The sequence below is a fragment of the Diadema setosum genome, unplaced genomic scaffold (assembly GCF_964275005.1).
Source record: "Diadema setosum unplaced genomic scaffold, eeDiaSeto1 scaffold_44, whole genome shotgun sequence".
In the NCBI taxonomy this organism is placed as follows: Eukaryota; Metazoa; Echinodermata; class Echinoidea; order Diadematoida; family Diadematidae; genus Diadema; species Diadema setosum.
In genome coordinates, this window is record NW_027307670.1 from 206,021 (window position 1) to 223,042 (window position 17,022).

General features: G+C 37.1%; 2 pseudogenes; one reads left to right on the forward strand and one right to left on the reverse strand.

Moving 5' to 3' along the window:
* The first annotated feature begins 3,230 nt into the window (after positions 1 to 3,230).
* LOC140245853 (uncharacterized) lies at positions 3,231 to 4,809 on the forward strand (annotated as a pseudogene).
* Positions 4,810 to 13,726: 8,917 nt separating this feature from the next.
* Positions 13,727 to 15,685, reverse strand: LOC140245854 (ATP-dependent helicase wrn-1-like; annotated as a pseudogene).
* Between the last annotated feature and the right edge of the window lie 1,337 nt (positions 15,686 to 17,022).

Here is a 17,022-nt window from a genome sequence, read left to right on the forward strand (position 1 = left end):
TCTGCCATGGAACTGACTGGTATTGGCTCTGCATCATTGACAGCAGATCTCGTTTCCTATTCTCCTTCTTCTTCTTCTTCTTCTTCTTCTTCTTCTTCTTCTTCATTATACTGTGTGATCTTGTAATATTCTGCCATGGAGCCTTTTCTTAATTGGTTAAAGAAGGTATCCAAAGAGCTATATGAAGCAAAAAACAACAAACAAATGCAAAAACAAAAAGAGAGACATATGTATCTTTAATAACAGAGCTGAATATTGAGTATCTCTCTCCTGAAGTGTTTCAAAGAGATACAAGAGACAGTGGCCGAGAGTAGCCGCCACCTTTTTTGGGAGTAGGCCTACTTTGTGTTCTTGCAAATGATGCCTGACATTTTTGGTCATTTGCCCTTTTTGAAGAATGCAGCAATAGAGCCACAACTTCCTGCGGAGTGGATATTGTGGGGTTCTTGTTGCAGAACATCATCGCTGAATTTGCCTGAGCTGTACTTTCTTACAGGGATTGCCATTGTAGTTTTGTTTTGTTTTGCTTTGTTTTGTTTTTCAAGTGTGGCTGTAACACTGCTTGTTTTGCATATGATGGTCATTGCAGCTAAAGAGTGCATATCTTCTCTGGATCATTCCAAACTTCATGATGTTTCACCTGGGTGAATGGATCCCAGATGATGCAAGCATATTCCAGGACAGTCCTGAGCGGCATGGAGTAGCAAAACACCTGAACTTTATGATACTCGTATCTTCGTCTGGAGAGAGTCTTTGGTTGAAGTATAACCTTTTTAAGCTGCTGTGGCGATTTGATTCCAGCTGAGCCTCCTATTGGAACTCCAAAATATTTTGCACAATCCGCTTTCTCCATCATGGTTTGCCATGAATGCTTATCTATTCCCTGGGTAGGTCTCGGATGGCAATAGCTAGTTGCAATACACAGGATTGCTTCATGTGGAATGCATGTTGGGCCTCACAGTATGTCGAAGTTTTCAAGATGGTCCATGATGTCGCAGCTGTGGACTGTATACTCCAGGACCATGAGTCATTCATCGCAGTCATACTGTAACAACCCACCAGCTTTACCGTGGCCAATACAGGCCCACCAGCTGGAAACTATGCAAATATTGCCCATGAGCATGACACTTAGGCAAACCAGTCCCATAATGAGTCCGACAAATTGGGGAAAAGATCTATGAGACTTACACTGAATAGATTAAACACTCTGTATATCAGTCTCGTGGGCCTTGTTTTCTCCGAGTGTCGAGATAATGGCCATATTTGCTAGTCTACATAACTAACCCAAACATAACAGTTGTATTTGAGGTCACTGCCATCACTCAAGAAACTTAAGCTTTATTTCTGAAGTAATTGACCTCTCACATTTCAGAGACCTGTTACTATAAACCAATGCTCTGTGGAATATGCATACATACTTTGATCAAAACATCAATGCGTGATTTGTACATGATTAAGCATTTACGATTACACCAATGAAGCCAAACATCAATACAGGTAAGCCTACACATGTGACCTCAGTGACCTCTCATTGTCCTGAGAGGTCAAAGTTGGATATAATGCACAGGCTAATGACCAATGTTCCAGGAATGACAAGATTCTTCTATTATAACATAAATGATTGTACATCGGGTATTACAAAGTTGACCATTGACTATACATAGAATATCAATATTCTGATATTTTGAGGTCATTGACCTGTCACCTTCCTCAGAGGTCAAAGGTAGAGACACGTGGGTAATTTCTCTTGCTCTGTGGAATAGGAAAACAATTCAATTGTAATACAAATGAATATAACATCTAAATCATGTTTGTCATCAACCAATTGCACCAAATATCAATGTTCTGACATTTTGAGGTCATTGGCCTCATCATAGGTCATCTGAGGTCATCAGAGGTCAAAGGTAGAAATCTGACTCGAAAGGCTCAGTGGAACATTGAGGCAATTCCTCTTACAAAAATTAGTTTTTAGTACATAATTATCGTGTTTCAGTTATGAGTGACGCATTAAAATATCAATTTTCTGACATTTTGAGGTCATTGACCTCTGAAGGTCATCAGAGGTCAAAGATAGAAACCTGTCAGGGCTCTGTGGAATATAAAGACAATTTCACAGTGACAAAAATTAAGTTTTAGTACATCATTACTGTGTTTTATCATTAACCAATGATGCAAAATATCAATTTTCTGACATTTTGAGGTCATTGACCTCTGGAGGTCATCAGAGGTCAAAGGTAGAAACCTGTCAGGGCTCTGTGGAACATAAAGACAATTTCACTGTGACAAATATTAAGTTTTAGTACATCATTACTGTGTTTATCATTAACCAATGACGCAAAATATCAATTTTCTTAGATTTTGAGGTCATTGACCTCTAGAGGTCATCAGAGGTCAATTCAGACTTACCTCCCGATCTTAAAATTAATCTTATAGCATGTACTAACAATGGTGAAAGTTTCATGCTTTAGTCAAATTTTGCACAATTCTTCGGCTTATCTGCTCTACTATTACAAGAAATTGTTGAGAAGAAAGAAGAAGGCATAATATCTAAATCACTGCATGATCATCTTCGTATACTTAAAAAGGATAGCCCGCAGGAGTACTGGAAGTTACTGAATGGCCGTAAGCGTGACTCCTGTGCGGCAAAGGTCCCTTTGGTTGATTTTGTGCGTCATTTTAGTAAACTGAATTCGGTTCGAAAATTAATTTCAATTACAGAGTATGATTTGGATGGATCAACAGGTAATAATGAGTTAAATGCACCAATTGTAATTGATGAAGTCATTAAGATGGTTCAGAAGTTAAGGAATAATAAGGCATGTGGTACTGATTTGATTAGGAATGAATTTTTAAAACATTGTTCAAGTCGTGGTTTGGATTGTATTACAATGTACTTTAATATAATTTTGGAAAGTGGTTTAGTTCCAAAAGACTGGTGTCTCGGTACTATAGTACCAATTTTTAAGAAAAAGGGAAGGGATACAGACCCAGATAATTATCGTGGAATAACACTTTTAAGCTGTTTGGGGAAGTTATTCACTTCTATTTTGAATCATAGGATAACAACCTACCATAATAATCAAGGTATGCTTGGAGAAGAACAAGCTGGCTTTCGGGCTGGATATTCTGCAATGGATCACGCCTTTGTTTTGAAAACTTTAATTGATATATATTTGTCTAAACGCAAACGAATTTATTGTGCATTCATTGACTTTAAGAAAGCCTTTGATATGGTTGATAGGGTATCACTTTGGCATAAAATGTTGAGGTCTGGGGTGGATGGTAAGGTGTTTACAGTTATAAAGAATATGTATGCTCAAGCCAAATCTTGTGTATTAGTAGGTGGTCAACATTCTGAGGCTTCTCAGTGTAATGTTGGTGTACGGCAGGGTGAAAATTTATCGCCTCTGCTTTTTGCATTATATCTCAATGATTTTGAATCGTTCTTGAGTTGCCGTTTCAAGGGACTACAGTTTTTGTTTGAAAAAGTTAGTGTTGATATTTTAGACAAAGAAGTCAATGAAGATCTTATTCAGTTATTATACATTTATATACATTGTTGTATGCAGACGACACTCTTATTTTAGCCGACAGTGCAGAAGAGCTTCAGTTGGCTTTGAATGCATTGCATCGATATTGTATAGATTGGAAGTTAAGTGTCAATACTACAAAAACTAAAGTCCTGATTTTCTCAAGAGGCAAAGTACGTAACTTTCCATTGTTCAGTTTTGGTGAAGACAAACTTGATGTAGTGGATGATTTTGTTTATTTAGGTATTCAATTTACTCAAGTTTTAAGAAGGCTATTTCTAAACAGGTGACACAGGCAAGAAAAGCACTTTTTTTCTATGTCACTAAAGGTTCAGAAACTCAAGCTTCCTGTGGATATTTAATGCGAACTGCTTGATCAGTTAGTGTTACCAATACTATTGTACGGGTGTGAAGTTTGGGGTTTTGAGGATTTGAGTCAAATCGAAATTTTTCATAGGAAATTCTTGAAATCGTTGTTATGTGTAAATAAATTTACTCCAGATTGTAGGGTATATGCAGAAACCGGGAGAACACGACTGGCTAATACTGTTAAATATCGTATGGTTAGCTTCTGGCTGAGGATCATAAAGGGTTCTTCTGCTAAATATTCATTCAGGTTTTATACACTCCAAAGATTGATAAGTCAACAGGACACGACCTTTGTCGATATCTCATATTGAGGAAATTTTAAACAATGCTGGTCTTGGTGTTGTATGGCTAAGAAAAGGGGAAGGATTTAGTAATAACTGGATGTTAAGCACCTTGAAGCTGAGATTAAGTGATATGTCTAAACAGGATTTGATGGCAAATATTTGGTCAAATAGAATATGTTTAAATTATAGGATTTTTGAGACGAATAGTCTCTTTGAAAGGTATTTAGTCCAGTTGAGTAAAAGGGATAGAATTTCATTGAGCCGTTTTAGATGTAGGTCAAGTCAGTTGCCAGTTAATAATAGAAGATTTGTACAGTCATTTTGATGAAAGGGATGTTCATTGCCCTTGTTGTGATAGACATGCAACGGGTGATGAATTTCACTATGTTTTCGTTTGCCCCTTCTTTGAGAAGGAAAGAAAGTTATATTTAAGCAATCATTATTTGGTTAAACGTCCTTGCTCATTACACATGTCCAGATTATTTTCATGCTCGCATTTAGGACAGCTTAAAAGATTAGTATTATTTGTGAGGCTGATCATGTCATATTTTGCAAGTTTGCAGAAGCCTGAACAAGTTGAGTGTACTGTAGTCAAGAAAGAAAATATTGTAATACTCGATGTCTAGTACATATTTTGTTGTTGTATGTCACGATTGTTTGGTCGTATGGTTCATACGATTAGTTAACCTTGCTTGCCAATTTGTATATCACTGTATGTTTAGTATGTATAGACTATTTTATATACATCATTGTAATATATCACAAACATGTATTCTTTTTATATTGTAATGACCATATCTTGTATTTATGTGTTGTACTCTCATACCCCAGAATGGGGTCGGAAGACTCGAATAAAATCTAAAATCTAATAGACATTTTGTATGACTTTCTGCCATTTCAAATTACTTCAGAGGGATTCCTTTGCAGATAAGTCAGGCCTCACCCGCCGCCCAGAAACAGAAACTTGCAGGAAAACATATGCATACACACACACAAACAGACAGAGGACAAGCATGTTATCACAGTAGTACATGCAATAGCAGGTAAGTGGCACGCGTCTAGCAGGTAAAACGTAAGTACTGAACTCTTTAACATCCTTCATGTCCACCCGCAGAAATTGTTCTGCTCGTACTCGCAACAAGCCCGCGTAACTTGTCCGGATGCACAGTTGCCCGCCGGAAAGGTGTGACACGCAGCACACCGTAACACACAGACAGACACACGCACACACCTCCCCCGCCGAACTCTCCACTACTACTAGTATACCCACACACACGCACTCGTCTCCGTACACGTACACGTTATTTTACAAGAAGTGTACTGCTATATCCTAGAGAAGTGAGTCTATTTATATCAACATACTATAGTACTTGTCGTTTTTACATTTGTGGACGACGTTTGAAATCATTTCTACATTAGTGGGCGTTTTCTACATTTGTGGGCGATGTTAAATTTTTACATTTGTGGTCGATTTTCTACATTTGTGGGCGATGTATTTTTACATTTGTGGGCGTTTTTACATTTGTGGGTTTAACAGCAGTTTATTTTCCGCATGAAGATTCAAAATATTTTGATAGTGATGTATTTGATACCATTATAAATGATTGCATCAATATCCAAGCCAAGTATGACATTCCTTTGCTGTTGGTTGGTGACTTTAATTCTAGGACGGCTTGTCTCCAAGATTTTGTTACTATTGAGGATGAAATCCAAAATGAAACTGGTTTGCATTTTATGAATGACTCGATTTTCAATGCAAGAAATGAGCTTGAGTCTCTTGGTATTTGCACCGACAGATACAATACGGATCACAAAACCTATAACAATGGATTTAAATTGATAGAACTGTGTAAATGTTTAGATATACATATTGTTAACGGTAGAGTTGGTGATGATAAAAGTAAAGGTAGCGTTACATGTGCAGATGTTAGCACCATTGACTACGCAATAGCCTCATCTGAACTATTTATGAACCTCAGTAACTTTTATGTGGATATGTTTGATGAACTCTTGTCCGACAAACATTGCCCGATCGTCTTAAGTATCCATGCAAAAACGTCATCAACTGTTCCTTCTTTGAAAAGTATTGACAATACGGTCAATAGTTCCGAGAAGGATGATAACAAGTATTATAACACAAAAAAAAATGAGAAGGATTCAATGGAATAACGATAGGAAGTCTGAGTTTGTAGATGGTCTGAACGCTTTTGCTATATCCGAATTAGATTCCTTTATCGAGTCCATAAATGTTGATAATGTTGGTCAAGAGGACATCGACAAAGCGACCAATCTATTGCAAGAAGTGTATGTTAATGCGGCTTCTTCATCTGGAATGCTGCACGAAATGAAGAGTAAATCGCATATTAGCAAAACGACTCTTTCTAGTTCACAACTATGGTTTGATAAAGAGTGCAAAGAATATAGGAAAAAAATTCATGCAAATTGAAAACAAATGTCGAGAAAATAGATCAGATTATATAGATGAAAAGAGAGCAATTGGCAAGAGTTATAAAAACTTTGTACGATCAAAGAGAAGAAAATACTTTGCTGACTTACATACTATCATAAGGAGTTTGAAAAGTAAAAATCCCAAAGATTACTGGAATATTATAAGTAGAAACAAAAAAGGAACTACAGTATCTTCGAACATTTCAGTAGAAGATTTCTTTGAACACTTTAAAAGCTTAAACAATCAAGCTTTGAATACTGATGTCGTAGAACTTGTTTATGGCATTGGTATGAATTATGAATTGAATCGAAGAATTGATGAGTCTGAAGTGATACAGCAGCTTAAATGTCTTCAAAATGACAAGGCTCCTGGGGATGATATGATTCTAAACGAATTGTTAAAGAATAGCTCTAAATCTTTTTTGAAACTTGTTACCAAACTGTTTAATGTAGTGCTTGAAACAGGTATTATACCCTCAAGCTGGGTGGTAGGCTTGATTAAACCTTTGTTCAAAGGTAAAGGCTCACCTGATGCTGCTGATAACTACAGGGGTATCACCCTCTTAAGTTGTGTTGGTAAGCTATTCACTGCTATTCTAAATGAACGCATTACTTTGTTCATTGACTCTTATGATCTACTTGGTGAAGTTCAAGCCGGTTTCCGGTCAGGTTATTCTACGATGGATCATATTTTTTCATTGCACGCAATTGTTGATTGGCATTTACAAAAAAAGAAAAAAATTGTATTGTGCTTTTGTGGATTATAAAAAAGCTTTTGATTTAGTTGATCGAAGTTCGCTTTGGATCAAATTATTGAAGGACGGGATTGATGGAAAATTATTGCGTGTAATAGTCAAAATATACGACAACGCTAAATCTTGCATTTCATATGGTGGTAAGAAATCAAACTTTTTCAGAGCAACGCAGGAGTAAGGCAAGGTGAAAATTTTTCTCCAATCTTATTTGCACTGTATCTTAATGATTTTGAATCTTTTTTACAAGAGAGATACAATGGTCTGAGCTCTCTATCTACATCAATTCACGATTGCTTTTATGAGAATGAAATGGATGTTTATATAAATTTATTCACTCTTTTGTACGCTGACGATACTATCGTACTTGCTGAAAGTGCGAATGATTTATATACAAGATGCTCTTAACGCTCTTTCTGATTATTGCCAATTGTGGCATCTTACTGTTAAAACCACAAAGACGAATGTTGTTATTTTTTCTAGAGGAAAAGTTAGAAATATTCCGAAGTTTTATTTTGCCAATGAACCTTTAAGTGTAATTGATGAGTATGTGTATTTAGGAACAATTTTCAACTATAACAATAGCTTCAAAAAAGCTATAAATAAACAAGTAACTCAAGCACAAAGAGCTATGTACTCCATGAAGAGCAAAATCGCGTCTCTTTGTCTACCTGTTGATATACAACTTGAGCCATTTAATCAATTGATATTACCAATTCTGTTATATGGATGTGAGGTTTGGAGTTTTGAAAATGTAATTCAAATTGAAACATTTTATTTGAAGTTCTGTAAAGAATTGCTTGGTCTGAACAAGAGAACTCCCAATTGTATGACTTGATACGGTGAACTTGGGCACTACAAATTAGAAAAAACTGTCACTAGTCGAATGCTAATGTTCTGGTATCGTCTCGTAAATGGGAAATCAGCTAAATTATCAAGCATCATTTATAGCTTTGAATTTTTCTCCTTTTTGAAGGGAAAAAATCAGATGGGTTGGATTCTTAAAGTAACGAATACTCTTGATAGCTTAGGCCTTTCTGACGTGTGGAGGAGTCAAGCAAGTAATCTATCTTTATCTTCATTCAAAAGAATAATAGATACAAAATTTAAAGATATGAGTCAACAGGAGTGGCACAGTGATGTTGAGTTAAACAATCAGTGCACTGTTTATAGAATTTTTAAGCAGCAATTATGCTTTGAAAAGTATCTGATTCGTCTTAATGAAAATAATAGGAAATCTTTAACACGTTTTCGTTGCCTTAATCATAAGCTTCCAATAGTGTCTGGGCGTTACAAAGACATTCCAAGAATTGAACGTGTGTGTACCTATTGTTCTAAAAATGATATTGGTGATGAATTGCATTATTTATTTTTATGTCCCTACTTTAAGACAGAACGTAAAAGATTTCTCGAAAAGTATTATAGGAAGTATCCTAACACATTTAAATATGACCAATTGTTCAATTACACTAAGAAAAAGACTTTGTTAAACATTTCGAGGTTTTGTAAGGTAATAATGTCCTTTTTTAGTTAGCTACTGCACTTTATTATTTCGTTTGATTTAGTTTATTTCATAATACCCTTTGCGTGATTATTTGCATCAGGCAGTGCCTGCATTGTTCGTAAGTCATGTGATAGATTTACATTTGTATAGTATATTATTTATAAGATATTATTTATAACATACTTTATGCAAATTTTATTTGAAAAGTATGTTGATATCTTGTATATATTTGTATTATACATGTATATATGTTAATTCTTATTTGAAATTTTTCTATTTTGTGTATTTTCAATTGACATTGTACTCCCATACCCCATGAGGGTCGTTGAGTAATAAATCAAACTTCAAACTTCAAACTTCAACTTCAAGCCAATGGGCGTCTCGTACTGAGTGCGCGAATGCTTGCTTAGTGCGCGAACCTTTGTTACAAGTGCGCGATAAACATGTTGCCCTGGGGGTGGGGGAGAGCAGGGGGGGGGGGTCGGCTGAGACACCGCAATTTGAGCTCATGGCTGCACCTAGTGCCATAAAATGTCTGCTGCCCTCAACGAACCCGAGTCGGTCAATAGGTATAATCTCTTTGACTCTTTGATTGTTACCACATGTGCGCGTTGCCGACGGCGAATATAAATGGTTGACAACAGACCGCTCGCCGAGTTCTTGAACAATCTTCGAAATTACTCACTGAGACGCACTTTGCATGCTAAATATAGCAAGAAAGGAGACCTATTCAAAAGCAAACTTTGCTATTGGTCTGAGGCGCTCATTGAAGGTGCTCATGTGTTGTGAATGCAACAGCGAAATGTGGGTGGTATTCAAAACGCCCTATTATAGACCGATTCAATTTCGATGACCTATTCACCTACCGCCGCTAGCGGCGCTATAACGGTCGCCATAACTGGGGGCCAACGGGGGCTGCCAGCGAGCTAGCTACCCAGCGAGTAGTCCAGATTCTGGACGTTTTTTTATCATTACGCATCCATGTGCGCTCCACAGCTTATCGCGCTATCCCCTGTAACCGCTCGATATCGATGAGGGCGCCAACAAACCTGTCCGAAAAAAACGTCCAGAATGGTTTGACAGTGCGTAGGGTCAAAAGTTCATATTAGGTATGCTGACGTAATGCCCTATCTCTCGCAAGCTCATTGCGTATGCATGAAAACTAAGGGATCGATCACAGAAAAGAGTTCTGTGGGATCGATCGATCTGCAGCCAGCTGTGTGCATTGCACCGTGAATACAGTGCGATCTGCAACAATTACTAATTATGTGCACAGAGATGCCTGCATTTTTGCACAACACACATTATCACAAAGAGCCAACTCTTTGATCACAATGCAATGCGAAACTCGGTACTTCAGTGATCCGTACCATGCATTGTTGCACAGCTGATTCGTGCAACGTTTTTGACTGGCTGAAAGTTATGGTTGCAGTCATCTAGGACCTACTTTCACGTTGTGTTTTGGACTTTGTTGTGCCCAGATTCGATGATGACTTGAATATTATTCTTGAGATTGGAAATGGCTAGCTACAAATCGCCAGCTCGCCGATGTATGATTTGTGATGTGCCACTTCTAACGTCCAAACACTACATAAAACTACAAAGAACTCTGTGAAGGTCGTGAAATGTGGACCTCAAGAAGAGTTGGAAGATTTGTTTGGCGATGTTATTGTTGGTAAAGGGGATCAATGTGTTTTTTGTTTGTTTTTTGGGGGGATTGTGCCAATCATGTTCATTAAAGGAAATAATATTTTGTCATTAATTATTCTTCATTAATAATATTGTATGATGAAATATTCAGAAATTAAAGAAATTCTTTAATTGACATAGGCACTTGTATGCACCTGTTTTCAATATTATCTGGCCCACTAAGTAACAATGTAATTTTGGAATATAAGCTCAGGGCTGTGAGATGTGGGTTCTATGAACCATACTTAGCTATGGTATACAAGATATCAAGCATATTCAGGGGTGGAGAAGGTGAAGGGGATACATTACACAATTTGTAGTGCAAAGTTTTGAAGTACATGTAAGGAACCAGAAAATGCCTTTTTTGTTTGTTCTTTTCCCCAAATGTTAGTAGAGAGCAGTCTAAATTTAAAGAATTGCGCTAAGTTTGTAAAACTTTTATCATTTTATTACCACTTCATGTAGGGCCTACTGGGCAGTTAGACCGAAACTATTTGCTTTGATAATTTCTGTAACAGAGACAATCAGACCAATATCCCTGTTGTAAGAATACCCCGTCATTCAGTCTTTTGTCTGTTAGTCTTCATGATAATAAAGCTAAATTTAGTAAAGCAAGATGAAGACGCTAAGGGCATTTTTGCTACAGAGATATTGGTAGATTGGTCTCTGCAATTACAGAAGTGAACAGTTTTGGTTGAACTGCCCTTCTGCATATGCATGTATATATATATATATATATATATATATATATATCCAATCATATCTTCCTTTTTTTTTGCAAACCATACCTGTATTTGCTCAAAATAGTAGCTCCATGTATATATACATTATTAGATAAGTAGGCCTATTCATATCAAAAGACTGTATGACAGAGCAACCTGTTTGTTTCTAATTCACAAACATTTAAGGGGGGATATCAGCATGAAATTATGCTTGGGAAATGTGTGGGCCATGCACACAACACACACAAACGCATACACGCATGTGCACACACACACACACACACACACACAAACGCATACACGCATGTGCACACACACACACATACACACACTCACGTGTTAGCAATTTGATTAAACCCCCTATTACAATTCACATCCAAATTAAAACATTGTACATATACTTTGTACATACAGCTGTAATTACAATGTAGTAGACTTTACCTTTTTTTCCACGTTTATGGCGGCTGATTATTGGTAAATAAGTTAAGATTTTTTTTTTCAGTGTTGAGGTGTGGTCAGAAAATACGTCAATTTATCACTGTTGTACTTTGAAATGTACAATGTACAGTGTACATGTACATTGTACATGTGCAATATATGTTCTGTTAAATACACTGTGTAGTCTTCATCATTTCATGTCCAGTAAGAGCAGACAGCAAAGTGAAAACAAATGGACTACAAGTAGTGTAATTTGAACATTTCATTATAAAAATTTGGCCATGATGGTAAAACTGTTAATGTTGTACCAACTACCAAGGAAGTTTCAAAGCTAGCATCCCACTCCCAACTGCCAATAATGAGGTCAAAAAGTTGTCACTCTGGGAAGGACATTCAAAATAATTCCTCAGGTGTATAAGTGCCTTCAAAGTTGGATACTCTGTGCCACCAAGTACTCATAAGGAACTGAAATTAAATGTTCTATAGGTTCTCCATGCTCTTGAAATTCCTTCATTATACACTTTCATTTGTATATGTACATGTACAAGTACTGTCATATCCAATACATTTACTGTATATTCATGATAGTTCATGATCATTGTTCAATAACAGTGCATCATTTCAAACAAAATACATTGTAAACTGTTTGACTCTGAATGTTGATGTCAGAGAAATAATATGATATGTCACATTTCAGTCTGATTACCATGTGTAGTAGACTCTCATTACACATCAAAAACACAGGATTAACACAAACTGGTTACAAGTTATGACAAAGAAATCTTCCTGGTCCCACTGTAGATTTTGTTTTTTCATTTGTTGTGTTTTACAACAATTCTTGGTAAAAAAAAAAAATTGCTTCGAAGTTCAAAAAAAGAAAATAAATTCATTGCTACACAGCTCACACTACAGGTATAAATGTTCATGTGCATTAACAGAACTAGTTTTATTTTTATCAAAATGAGCCAAAGAACATACTGTACTTCTCATGAATGATTTTGTATGTAAAGAAAGTATATGTAAACAAGTTCTTGGTAGTTGTACAACTCAAAAACATACCGTACACATGTGTACACTTGTATGTACATGTATGCATAGATGAATATGCGATGTACAATTACATGTACATGTGCAGACAAATGGCATAACAGTTCAATTTTCAAACACCCACCCAAACACCCAAAACACACAGCCCATCCCCACTTGGCATGGTCTGTATGTACATACGTACATGTAATCCACTACATCACAAAAACACAACCTTGAACTAAAATATTTCAACTTTTCCATAATCTTATCACTTGTAATTACGATATGTACCCATCAACATGTCCAATGAAATGAAAATATTCATGCCTAAAAAACAAAGTACAGTATGAAAAGTAGGTGTGTACAAATGAAGAGTTTGTTTGCAAAAACCGATAAGTCCATATTTGTCAAATGGAGATAATTGCCATTAAAGGTCAAGAAAAATAAAGAGAATAATCAGAATTTTTTTCCTTCTTTTGACCATAACTTCAAAAATGTACCTTAATAATATTATGTAGTGACCAATATATCATTTAGAAGGTATTATTTTGTACTTTATGACAGATACCGTACTTAAAAATCTTCAAAAATGGACTTATCGGTTTTTGCAAACAAACTCTTCAAATGTACATTGCATTTGCTTCTATGAATAAGAGCAAGGTACAGTAATTGCAGTGATAAAAAGAAAATCATTGTATATGTAGCGTGGAATTGCAAAAATTTAGGTGCACCAGAAACCAATGTACCAACCACTCACCATTACAAACCTTAAGGAGGAAAAACACCCACAGTGGATTCTTGTTTTAAAACAATCATATGAATTCTCTAAAAAACAATTTTCAAAGCCCAAAGGTACAAGCTACATGTACACGTGTATACGTAACATTTTTCAGTTTAAAAAACAAAAAAAAAATCTTAGCTACGATGTACAACTGTACAGCATGCAGCTGTACATGATTCTTCATGTTACCAGTATATCTGATAAGGCCTGAAAATTGAGTGCTTTTAAAAAGTGGATATAATCGTCTAGATCACTTGGGCATCCACACAAAACCGTACTGTGTACGCTGCTTACGTCAACACCCAGGCCAGACGCAATGCTAGCTATCAGAACTCTGATTTCACCATCTGTTGCCAACATGCTGTCAACCACTTCCTTTTGGATATCAGTTTCCGTGTTCCAGTGGTACATATTATAAACTTATTAACATACCTGTGGCAACCTTCTGGAAGCAGTGCCATAAAGGTCGCGCACACATTACTGCACAGTTTTCTTATCATCCTTTCACAACATGCACCATGAGTCTTCAAGTCATCTGCCAGCCACTTGAACATTGTATCTAAATCTCTTGCAGCAGACTTGACGACATGTTTTATATTTTGCTTGTCCGGCAACTGATTTACCCACACATAATTGCGAAGACCAAAGTTTTCGATGATACCGCTACGCACATCTCTGGTTGCAGTGGCTGTCAGGGCAACAGCGGGACTGACTGACGACTTGAGTTTCGATCGTAATTCACCCAATTTTCCATACGCTGCTCGAAATGCTTTGGTGTCTCCAGATGCAGTCCCCCTATTTGAAAAATAAGAAAAAAAAAACAGTAAGATTAAAAAAAAAGAACATTTTCTACATTGCACATAAGTGATTTTAATAATGCCTGCAGTCTCTACGATGCATATCACATAGCCATAAGACTGCATAATTTTATTCTATAGATGAACAAGTATGAGTACATTTGCATACTGAAGCATGTTCCCATTTGAGTTTTTTCTCAATGTAGTACATGCACATGAAGAATTAGTCTGTGGGTCACAGCGTGTGTCTCGATTGCTCCTCTGTGTAGAGGAGCAAAGCCGACGAGGCACAGGCTGTAGCTCACAGACTAAAGCTATGAAAAGGCAGTAGGCCTACAGTGTAATTGCATTTGTATGCGAGAAAGTTACAGTAGTTACTGTACTGTACAAAACAATTAAACCAGTGCAGTTACGGTGTTAACAATTTATCACAATTACACAGGATTTAACTCAGTACACCTAGTAGGAACACTCACAAGATATAGTACTGTAGTAGAAGCCTGCCATCTGTTCAATTTTTTCAACCCTAATCATATAATTTAACTTCTTATTCATGGAAATGAAGGCCAACCATATTGTGAAATCTAGTAATGTGCACACTAAAATCTTATGGCAAAAATTCAGAAAGACATGGGGAATGTGAACAACAAAAAAGTTTTACTGTCTCATTTGTTGAACAAAATATGTTGTGATGGAATAAGGTATTTGATAATTCTATTGAAAGCAGATGATGTGAGAATCATAGATACATACAAACATATGAACAAGACAAAATTCAAACACTGAAGAATAATGATCACAATTTTAAACAATCCATTTTGACCAAGAGGCCAGACATAAATAGTTTTACAATCATTTTTTGTTGTTCAACTAGGGGCCTACAGTTACAGTTTGTAATTCAAGACAAGAGACACGTAATGAAAGTTGCCTTGACGAATCATTTTTAGAAACTGGATAGATCTAAATTGATTAGCTTACCGCTAGGCTGCTTGAGTCTTTGACTTTGTCACGCAGGCCAAGCAAGATCCACAGCCCTGCTCAAGACATATGGTCCGAAATTAAAGACTTCAAAGGCATGACAGCAGGAGCCACGGCTTTCGGAGAGTCTGGTCCATCATGTAGATCTAGTTTGCGAAGAATATCAACGCATAACGATGCAGCTTGGAAGTTGGAACACCACACTATTGCCGAAACCAGTCGGCAGGGAGATAAACAAATATAAAATCATGACCACGCACGGAGAAACGAAGCGAGTACGTGTAGTAGGGACTTCTGAGTTCTGGTTCTGCTGCTGCTCCCCGAAACCGTCAACGAATCCAAGCTTCTCAGTAGCACATTGCATTGAATGCCTGCTGCTCCCCGAAACCGTCAACGAATCCAAGCTTCTCAGTAGCACATTGCATTGAATGCTCTTCTCATTATCACTGTCAGAAAAGCGACGTCGAGACGCTGATGTTGACATCCATTGATCATGTAAACAAGATTTGGAGGAAATACTTGAAATGCTGCACAGATTTTGGTCGGAAAACGCAAGACTCGGAATCAATACGAAAAGCACATTGCACAAGCTGTACACTGTATGCTGTACACGCGATCCGGGGGATCCCCGAATGAGAAGTAAAAGCCACCTCGAAATTGGCAGGTACGATAGGTCACGATTTTTTAAATGGGCGAATGTTTTTTCTATACGTATTTATCAATTTTTAATTTTTAATTTTTAAATTATTTTTTTTGTCGAAAAATAGATCCAAATTGTTGATAATTATGATATTTATAATTCAATTTATAACAATTATGGGAACGAGTAGAAGTTAGTCTTAATCTTACACACGGTTTATGTACGTTCTAATTTCATTCTCCTCTTATGATCTCTAAGATATACTATTTGAGCAATTTTTAATAAAAAGAAAAATAATTTTGAAATGCCAGTAATATATGTTGAGATTAATACCAATATTGGCGTAAAATACGTATGTTATATTGCTAAATGCAATGTACCTGTTTGCAATAAGACTACAAGATTAGAGATCGATCGACTTTTTTCGATCCCGCAAATTGCCTGCTGGATGCGATCTCATCGACCAATCAGGATGCTCAAAATGAATGAGCGGGTGGGGGTGGGGCCAATTTTTTCCGAAATATTTCGGAAAGACTTGGCAAACCAGACTGGACTGTTTTGGAGGTCGAGATGCGTGCGTGCATGGCAAATAATACACGAGCGTACGGTGGGGCATACGCGTGCTGTAGCGGTGTGTGCGCGCGGTAAATGATCACACAAAACAGTCCAGGCAGTGGACTACCCAGCGAGTTGCACGTGCAGCTTAGCAGCCTAGCGTACCCATCGCGCTTAGTTAGCCGGACCTCTGGCCGCTGCGCCGCCGCGGCCGGCGACCGCCGGCGCCGCGCTATTATTGTGATTGTTTACTCACTGTGGAAAAGTCATTCAGCGGCTTTTAATGCTTTTCTTTTGGACAAATTGAGTGATTCAGACATGTTGATCTACTTTGAAACTTCAAAGGAAGGATCAGGAAAACACATTGTGCAGTTGTTGGGTGCACAAAAAAAAACAGAAAAAATGGATAAAGGGAAGCTGCACGGCAATGTGTTAAATATAGACACCGCAACCCCACTTCCCACGTATCGGTGATACGTGATACGTGCTACGTGCTACGTGCTTCG